Genomic DNA, 8,977 nt, shown 5'->3' with positions numbered 1-8,977 from the left:
CCGTAATAGCCCGAAAGGGTCCACTGGACTGTTCGCTCAATTAGCAGGGCGATTCGCGGCTGCCACCGCTGTCCCTTCCAAAGAAGATGTTGCACGTGTTGTCTCGTGAACGGCTTAGGGCGTCGTGACGGCACGACGCCTCACCTTTTGGCTAGGAGGGACAATACCTCAGCTGTTCGACGACTTGTTTGAGGGTCAAAAGAACGCCGCTACACTGTCAGCCTATATAGGCGCCGGACGCAACACCATTTTCTCTCGAATTTCGCCAAAAAAGTCGCCACTCTACATATGTGTGGCGTGCCTAGTAAATAGAGATTACTGATTATGTATAGCCCCGGGGACAACAATACCGCCCGTCACCCCTTATTTATATTAACGTTTCTTAGTGCCAGTTGTATGACCCGCTTCACCGTAGTTGCACTCACAAGGGGCATGCATGCACCATCAGCGTGCCTGAATGCTAGCGCTTCACAAGAAAAGTTTTAGACGGTTTTAGTTGTAGCGGATACAGGACGAAGCAGTCGCTACAACAAGAGAAGGAAGGCATGCGTAGCCTTTTTACAAATTTCGAGAATTTTATTGAGTGGAATGATGCGTTTGATAACCGAACAACTTGATTACAAAACAAAGGTAATTAATTCTAAAGTAGGGCGTAACCATCGCAATGAACGCAACGCGTTTTCTGTGTGGTCATGCTTACTTATGCTAAACATTCACCTCAGAGCAGTTTCTGAACACCCAAAGAAGTGCCTAAAGACGCCGACTTCTTGGCCGGCTGTAAAAGAATGTTAATAAAAAATTTAAACTCTACATAAAATATTAGGGGGGTACTACAGCCGGGAAAAAGCCGACAATCTATTTAGAACAGTTGGATCTGTGGTCGGAACGCGCAGCCTAACCGTCATCTAGCCACTTCAGAAGTCAAACTTTAAACAAGCCTAAAGTCCCTAAAGAACTTCACACACCACCACCTCGCGGCACGCGAGAAGTCTGCTGACATCAATTCTGCTTGGAGTTTGCTGATGGATGCACCAACGCGCCAGTGCCTCGAGGATCTCGGTGAATTGGGGGAATTCACACGAGGAACAAGACAGACGTACTGAATTGCGCGTAAAGTGGACTTCGTACTGGTGAGTCTAAAACTACAGAAAACAGAAAGAAAAAAATGTTGTCACCCATTCGTTTTGAAGACACTGAGAATAAAATACACAACTCAATCCAGATCTAAGCCAACAATTGCCAAAAAATTGCCATGTCACCAATCATGATTTTAATACCCCGCGGATCTTTTAAATTCGCCAATTTGGCGAAAAGTAGCCACCCGTGGCAACCCTGCCGGTAACAACTGAAATAGCACATACAAGTCCGCGCGCATGGCATGCGCATGACTCACTGAAACATGTAACCACATTTGGGAGCTGTTTTATTATAATTGTGGGGGTTTATTATTAATATCTGGGTTTACGTCCCAAAAGCTCGATATGGTTATGAGAGACACCATTATAGTGGAGGGCTCCGGAAATTTCGACCGTCTGGTGTTCATTAACGTGCATTGACATCGCACAGCACACGGGCTTCTGCCATTTGGCCTCCATCGAAATACGACCGTCACTGCCGGGACCGAATCCACGACCTTTGGGTCAGCAGCTGAGCACCGTAGACACTGTTCCACCAAGGTGGACAATATTTTTGCTTCTGAAGTCTACATTGTGCATTTACATGAAGACTTGGTGTGAAATAGCAAGACCGAACTTGTTTGTGGCGCACATTTCCACACCTTACAGGCCAACTGTTTATTTTTCGACAAAGAAAAATTCAGCAGATCCCACGTACCTGGGAATCGACGTTATGCGAAGCATGCGGAGGGAAGGTGACCCTGTTGAAAATTTTTTATTGAGTGACACGCCATGGAATGACGCTAAATATATGCACAAATGTTGCATGCACACACATATGTTGAATGTTGCAGATGTTTGATTGATTAGATTGATTTGTGGGGTTTTACGCCCCAAAACCATCATATGATTATGAAAGACGCCGTAGTGGAGGGCTCCGAAAATTTCGACCACCTGGGGTTCTTTAACGTGCGCCCAAATCGGAGCACACAGGCCTACAACATTTCCGGCCCCATCGGAAATGCAGCCGCCGCAGCCGGGATTCGATCCCGCGACCTGCGGGTCAGCAGCCGTGTACCTTAGCCACTAGACCACCGCGGCGGAGTGGTTGCAGATGTTTATATAACATGTTGTTTGTACTTGCGCAACGATGCCAAATGAAATTTGCGTATTACGAGGTTGTTCCTGACGACATTACCAACTCTCAACGGCGCCGTTCTCGACCTGAAGTTGTCCATGTCGTGCGCCTATAACCATTTCATGCGGGAACCTGAGGGCTGTAATTTGTTGCTGTTGTGTTTGTTTATTGTCTTTATTATTGTACATTCGTCCTTTGTTAGAGCATCGGGACGATGCCTTTTTCAGAGTGGGGGGGGGGGCAATGCCACATTTCATTCACGTTTTGTTATCACCCCGTTACACTACGTTCAACGCAAACCGCGCCTACGATGTTCGAAAGGCTTAGAGGCTGTAGTGAATCGTTTTGTTAAGATTATGCCCCCTTCGTGAACACTAAAGATTATTAGAGAACCTATAGTATATATATACATCGCCGCTAGTGATAACGCCAGGATATTCGATGGCAAGGGTATTAATTCCGACACGCTTCACCGCTTGTCAGTTGATCGACGGCCGACGCTCTGCTCACCGCTATCACTGCCAGTGTCTCGCTGTAATCTAACTTTCCTTTTACGTAGCCACATGTTCGGCCCGAATAAACAGTTTACTATTCGACCTGCAGTTTTTCCCTTCATCCACGTCGCGACCCCGCGACAGTATTAGAGTGACTCGAGCGTGCAGCGGAGGCGAACGAGCGCATCAAGTCACGTCACACGTGAGACATGAGTGCTATCTGGCAGTTATCTTGGAAGACGAAGCGTGCGCGCCCGTCTCAGAGGTGACTGATAAGGTGTAGAACGCAAGGCGACGGTAAGTGCCACTACCGTGTCGTCTTAGCAAAACGTTGGAAACACTTGCCGTTTCGTGCAAGCGTTGCATGGCCAGCGCAGCGTTATAAAGACTACTATCTTTAAAATTACTTATGTATGCTTTTTCTAGTAAAAAATACACATAAATAATATTGACGTGTTGTTATGGTGCCTCAGACATACGCAATAATTGATTTTTAATTGACAATCGCACAAGTATGAACGCCGAACCTTGAGCAATATTGGTGGGCGCTGCGGATGGGGTCGGCCGTTTGGGATATCGGCCGGTCACTCCGGTGCCTTTTAAGGTGCCGTTAAAGAGTCGCTTTGGTGCTGCAAAACCTCATAAGCACGAAAATGCATGCGACAGCGACGAGCGATGCGACGTAGATCGTCTTCGCACGATTAGTCGCTAGCGCACGCAAACCTCATTCACGCGACGGCTTCGGCGAGCGAACTCCACTGTTGCTGGCATGAGGCCGTATACTCGCACCAAGAAAACCGCGTAGTGAGCGGTATTCAATTTAAAAATAAGATATATTGTTGTGTAATGGAACGGAAAGTGTTTATGAATGCCTTGCAACACTTTTTTTATATGCACATGCGTAAACATTGCGTCATTTCTTGTTGCGCATACGTGACTAGGGCAGGGTCACGTGCACCTATATGTAGTCTTTGCTTTTCCGGTTTTTCGCTCTTGGCTGCTTGAGCCCAGCACTTCCGGGCGATGAGCGACGGTTTCCAAATCTGGAGAACCGAGCGATCGCGCGAAAACGAGCACGCGACACGTCGCGTGAACGCCCTGTTTCGTCGCTCATAGCATCGCTCGTCGCGTGCATTTTCGCGCTTATGAGGTTTGGGCTTTAAGGGTACCGTTAAAGGGGAACAAACCACGGGACGGCTTTATGCCCTCCCATATAAGAGTACCTCGTACTCTACATCGTTAACAGCTTTTTCCAAACACAGAATCAGCCTGACGTGACGTAAATAACCATCGGCCATAAATTCATAGGGACGGCTTTATGCTCTCCCACTGAGTAGAGTACCTCGTACTCTAAAACGTTAAAAACTTTTTCTAAACACACAAACAGACCCCAGTATCTGTGAGTTATGAACGTGGAATCCTATTGAGGCCCACGGGACGACTTGAAGTTCTCCCATAGTAGAGTACCCTGTACTTTAAATCGTTACCCACTTTTGCTACCGCCCTCCCCCAAACATACCATTTTTTTGCGTCGAAGGTCCTCAAGAAACATTATCGTCTTAAGAAAAAAAAAATAGCAGATTCCACGTACAGTGGGAATCGATGATATGTGAAGCACGAATGAGAAATGTTGATATTCACTTTAAAATTAGCTCAACGTTACGAGGTGGAGGTAAATGATGCCGTACATGACTTCCGTGTCATGATTATCATGTTTGGGTGTGTCGTTTACCTTCGTCATCTATGCACGTCACGTGATACCAAATTTAGTATATATGGAGCTAGCGAAACAGTCACCAGCACGCTATGAACGTGGTATGTTGTCATGTTCTTACATGACACGCTTGTCAGAATTATCATGTTTGCACCAGTCATATATTTTGTCATCCAACGACGTCACGTAACACCAAATTTGGTATATGTGGAGCTAGCAAAATGGCCGCGAGCGCATCATGAAGTGCCCGTTATTCACCTTTTCATAAACGCCTCCCTGGGCGCCGCCATAGCCCTCCTTGGGCTGTGCAAATTGGCACATCCCCTCGTATTTGCACTGACAACGCTGCGCCCTTAGCCTTTGTACTCCCGCGCACAGCCCATCATGGCCGTGTTTTTTTCCTTCCTGAGAAAAGGTGTATATTGCAAGCGTTGACGCGCGCACAAGCTGGGCACAGCGACGCTACGTTAGAAAACGCGAGCACTCTATAATATGACACCAGGCGCGACCGGCGCGACCAGCGTCCGTTGGCGCGGCCCGACGGCAACCGGCGCCAAATGCGACGTGCTGCATTTTGCGCCGATGCGTTACCCAGACATACAGTGTACTACACTGTACCCAGATACCACTGCGTCTCCCTCTTTTCGTGACGGAGGTACTCCGGACGTGCTGAAACGCGCATGCGTCAAAGCAACGCAGTGCGGCGCGTTCCTGCGAGTATATATGGCAGGACCGGCGCCTGGCGTGGCACAACAAAACGAACGCCGCCGAGCACGCGCACTGCGTCACGTCGAAATATATTGGCACCTTCACTGTGGCATGTAGTCATGTTCTCACATGACACGCATCTCATGATTATCATGTTTCCACCAGTCACATACCTACGTCATCCATTCACTTACTGTAATACCAAATTTGGTATATGTGACGCTAGCGAAACGGCCGCGAGCGCATCATGAGCGTGGCATGTAGTCATGTTGTTACATGACATGCATGTCATGACTTTCTTGTTAGGGTATGTCGCTTGTGTTTGCCATGAAATCATGTCATACCATATTAGTTTTTCACCACGCCATGTGAGCGAAACCAGCGCAAGAGCTGCGGGACCATGAATTGTAAATCATGACATTCATGACCTAATTTTCATGTTATGACTATAATGAAATATGTTCTTCATGCAGTCATGTTATGCCATACCAAGTTTGGTACCGATACCATTATCGAAACGATTAGGAGAGCTAAAAGTCGTAGGCGGCTAGATAGATAGATAGATAGATAGATAGATAGATAGATAGATAGATAGATAGATAGATAGATAGATAGATAGTTATATAGATAGATAGATAGATAGATAGATAGATAGATAGATAGATAGATAGATAGATAGATAGATAGATAGATAGATAGATAGATAGATAGATAGATAGATACGCTCAAAGTCGCCGAAGTTCGCTAAGAAATGCTTCGCATTTAAAACATGCTGTAATAATGTCGTATACAATGAAAGGAGTCCTCTTAATAAACGCATGTGATGCTGTGTGGCAGAACTATATAGATCAGCAGTACGTGTCCAGACATGTAAATATAGAAGTGAGCGGGTGATTTAAAGCAGTGCGATTACGCGTATAGTGGGTGCTTCGTGAATTTGTAAACAGGAATAATTATGGCGTAGCGGTTACTTTGCGACTCCACTTGCCGTGTAAATTCTAAGATGATCTGAACCGACCATTGTTGCGCGCACACGTCTTGCGCTTTCACCGTATAGGTTTGTAGAAGTTACCGAGCGCTAGAAATGCGCTCGCTGCTGAGGCCGCGTTTGCAGAGGCCGCCTGAAGGGGCGCGCGGCTCACGCACAAAGTAAACACAAAGGAGTAACAATTGTGGCAGTTTTTCGTTCGCGCTCGTCCTGTGTATACTTGTGAGTTCGTTTCGTTCATCCTTGTTTGTGTTCGAGCAGCGCCTCTAGTCAGAAGAATGGCTAGTTGGGCGTGTCGGTAATGATCCATAATGTACTGCGCAGAAAACGGAAGGAAACACGAAAGGAGAGAAAAGGACAGACACGCGCAGAAGGAAATATATATAGGAAAATATGAAAAGCAAGGGGGAGGGGCAAAAGAGGAGGAGAAAAGGCATGAGGGACCGAATCAACAAAAACTTACGCCACATCAGGAATAGCACGCGCGTCGGGCAAAACCAAGAAAGCTTAACTCTTTATCGTGTGTGGCCACAGAGGAAACACTGTGCCGACCTGTCACAGTTGTTATTCCACGGTCGTCCAGCTTATGTTTTTTGGTGCTTCCTTCCTGCTTGAGAAGCGTGCTGCAAGCTTCGAGCTGCTTGCCGTTTGTTGCGTGACATTACAATTTTTTGCTACAGCCCTCGTTCTATCACTTTGTGGCAAAAAAAAAGAGCAATAAACGCTTGGCAGCCTCTGTGAAGACACGTTTCCCTTTCGTGTTCTACCGATTTTCATGACAGAGGGATCAGCCACGTTTTTTTTTAGCAAGTACATCGCACTTTGTGCAATACGGTATGCTTGTTCTTTAGAGGTACATTGATGACATCTAATAATTAATTTGGCCCAGACGCAGCTTGGTAATCCCCATAAGAAAATGTTGTCTAATGCTTTTTAGAACAAAAGCCCTTCGACGTGTATATATAATTTGTAAGTACAGCAGTTCTGTTCTGCTCTATCGTTCTGCTGTGGAGAGGTTGAGGTCCATATTACCCCTGCTACTCCATGTCAATAGGTTCTGCTGCGAAAAAAAATAATAAATGGTGCCCAAAAAGAACAATAAAAAAAGCACTTGTACTTTGTGTGTGCGCAAATTCTTAACCAAAAATTTGCAATGAAATCTACAAGTAGACTCTTTTCTGGCAATTCATTTGAAGATAACCGACTGGTTCTATTTTTTAAGTTGTCGATGAACTTCAAGCAATTACAATAGTTATATAATATATATATATATATATATATATATATATATATATATATATATATATATATATATATATATATATATATATATATATATATATATATATATATATATATATATATATATATATATATATATATAACCTGCGACCTTCGAATCATTCGAAGGTCGCAGGTTCGGATCCTGCCCACGGCAAGTTATCTTTTCACCCACTTTTCTTCATATTTACATTACAATTTGGTCTAATATCTTCCCCTATACCTTACTTGGCATTATTGTCTGTTAGATCTCATTATTATTGTGTAAAATCACAGAAAAACGAGCCCTTAGGTATACATTTATTTCCTTGTTCATTAACGAGGGTCTCGTACTGGCAGACTTAGTGCCTTTAGGTTGTATACGGGGGACTATTGGTCAGCTGCCCACTCGTAACAAGTTCACGTGCTACGTGACGCCAAACAGGCTCAAAAGAGTGTGCCACACTCGCCGCCATGGCTACTGGTGGCGCTGACTTACACTCCCACGTTTAAATCACGTATAAACCCAATAAAGTGGCTGGGGGATAGCTGTCGTGGTAGCTCAGTGGTAGAGCATCGAACGCGTCATTCGAAGGTCGCAGGTTCGGATCCTGCCCACGGCAAGTTATCTTTTCACCCACTTTTCTTCATATTTACATTACAATTTGGTCTAATATCTTCCCCTATACTTTCCTTGGCATTATTGTCTGTTAGATCTCATTATTATTGTGTAAAATCACAGAAAAACGAGCCCTTAGGTATACACTTCTTTCTTTCTTTATATATATATATATATATATATATATATATATATATATATATATATATATATATCATGGTTTTCTCACTGCAACGAGTGAAAACTCTCTACTCAGTTATTTTTTAAATTAACAAAACGTATAAACCCCTGAGAACCAGCACAGCGCATGTGTAAGTCATGTGACAGGCAAGCATAAAAAGATATGGCTAAATAGAATAAAAAAAAACTGTACTCCCTATCTGTTAGCGCTGATATTGGCGCGCTCTTCTAGTTTCCAGGTGCTCGTATGTTTTGTTGCTTTCAAAAAAAAAAAAAAAGCTTGTTGAGAGTTAGCGCTTGTCTGTCTCTTTCTGTCCTGTTTTTTGTGCGCGCTAAAAAAGTTACATTACTGAGCCTGCACCCACGGCCGGCTGGTCGTATGTGTCAACGATTTACGAGCTCGTAGCGTGCACTGAGGTAGCCTTGAAACAAATAAACGAGCTGCGTGATAGTAGAGGCCAAGCCAGACATGCGCATTGACGGATTTAACTCGAAATGACATGCAGCTCTGATGGAGCGTATGTTCTCGAGGTGGGTATACATTTAAAAATTCAGCAACTCCGACAGGACGCCGAGTTTCGGAGGTCCATGTTTTGCATATCTACGTCGACAAAACGTTATATACAATGTAAATATAGCGTTCGCTACGCTACTCTAGTGTCTTAACATGGGTACTCATTGACAATATAGCGCATGACGCAAAGTTTAGCGTTGACCTTTCTCACCACCACTACGCATGCGACGTACGCTATCCTTTGTGG

The sequence above is a fragment of the Rhipicephalus microplus genome, chromosome 4, assembly GCF_043290135.1.
Source record: "Rhipicephalus microplus isolate Deutch F79 chromosome 4, USDA_Rmic, whole genome shotgun sequence".
NCBI classification, from domain to species: Eukaryota; Metazoa; Arthropoda; class Arachnida; order Ixodida; family Ixodidae; genus Rhipicephalus; species Rhipicephalus microplus.
Note: the sequence above shows the minus strand (reverse complement) of the source record.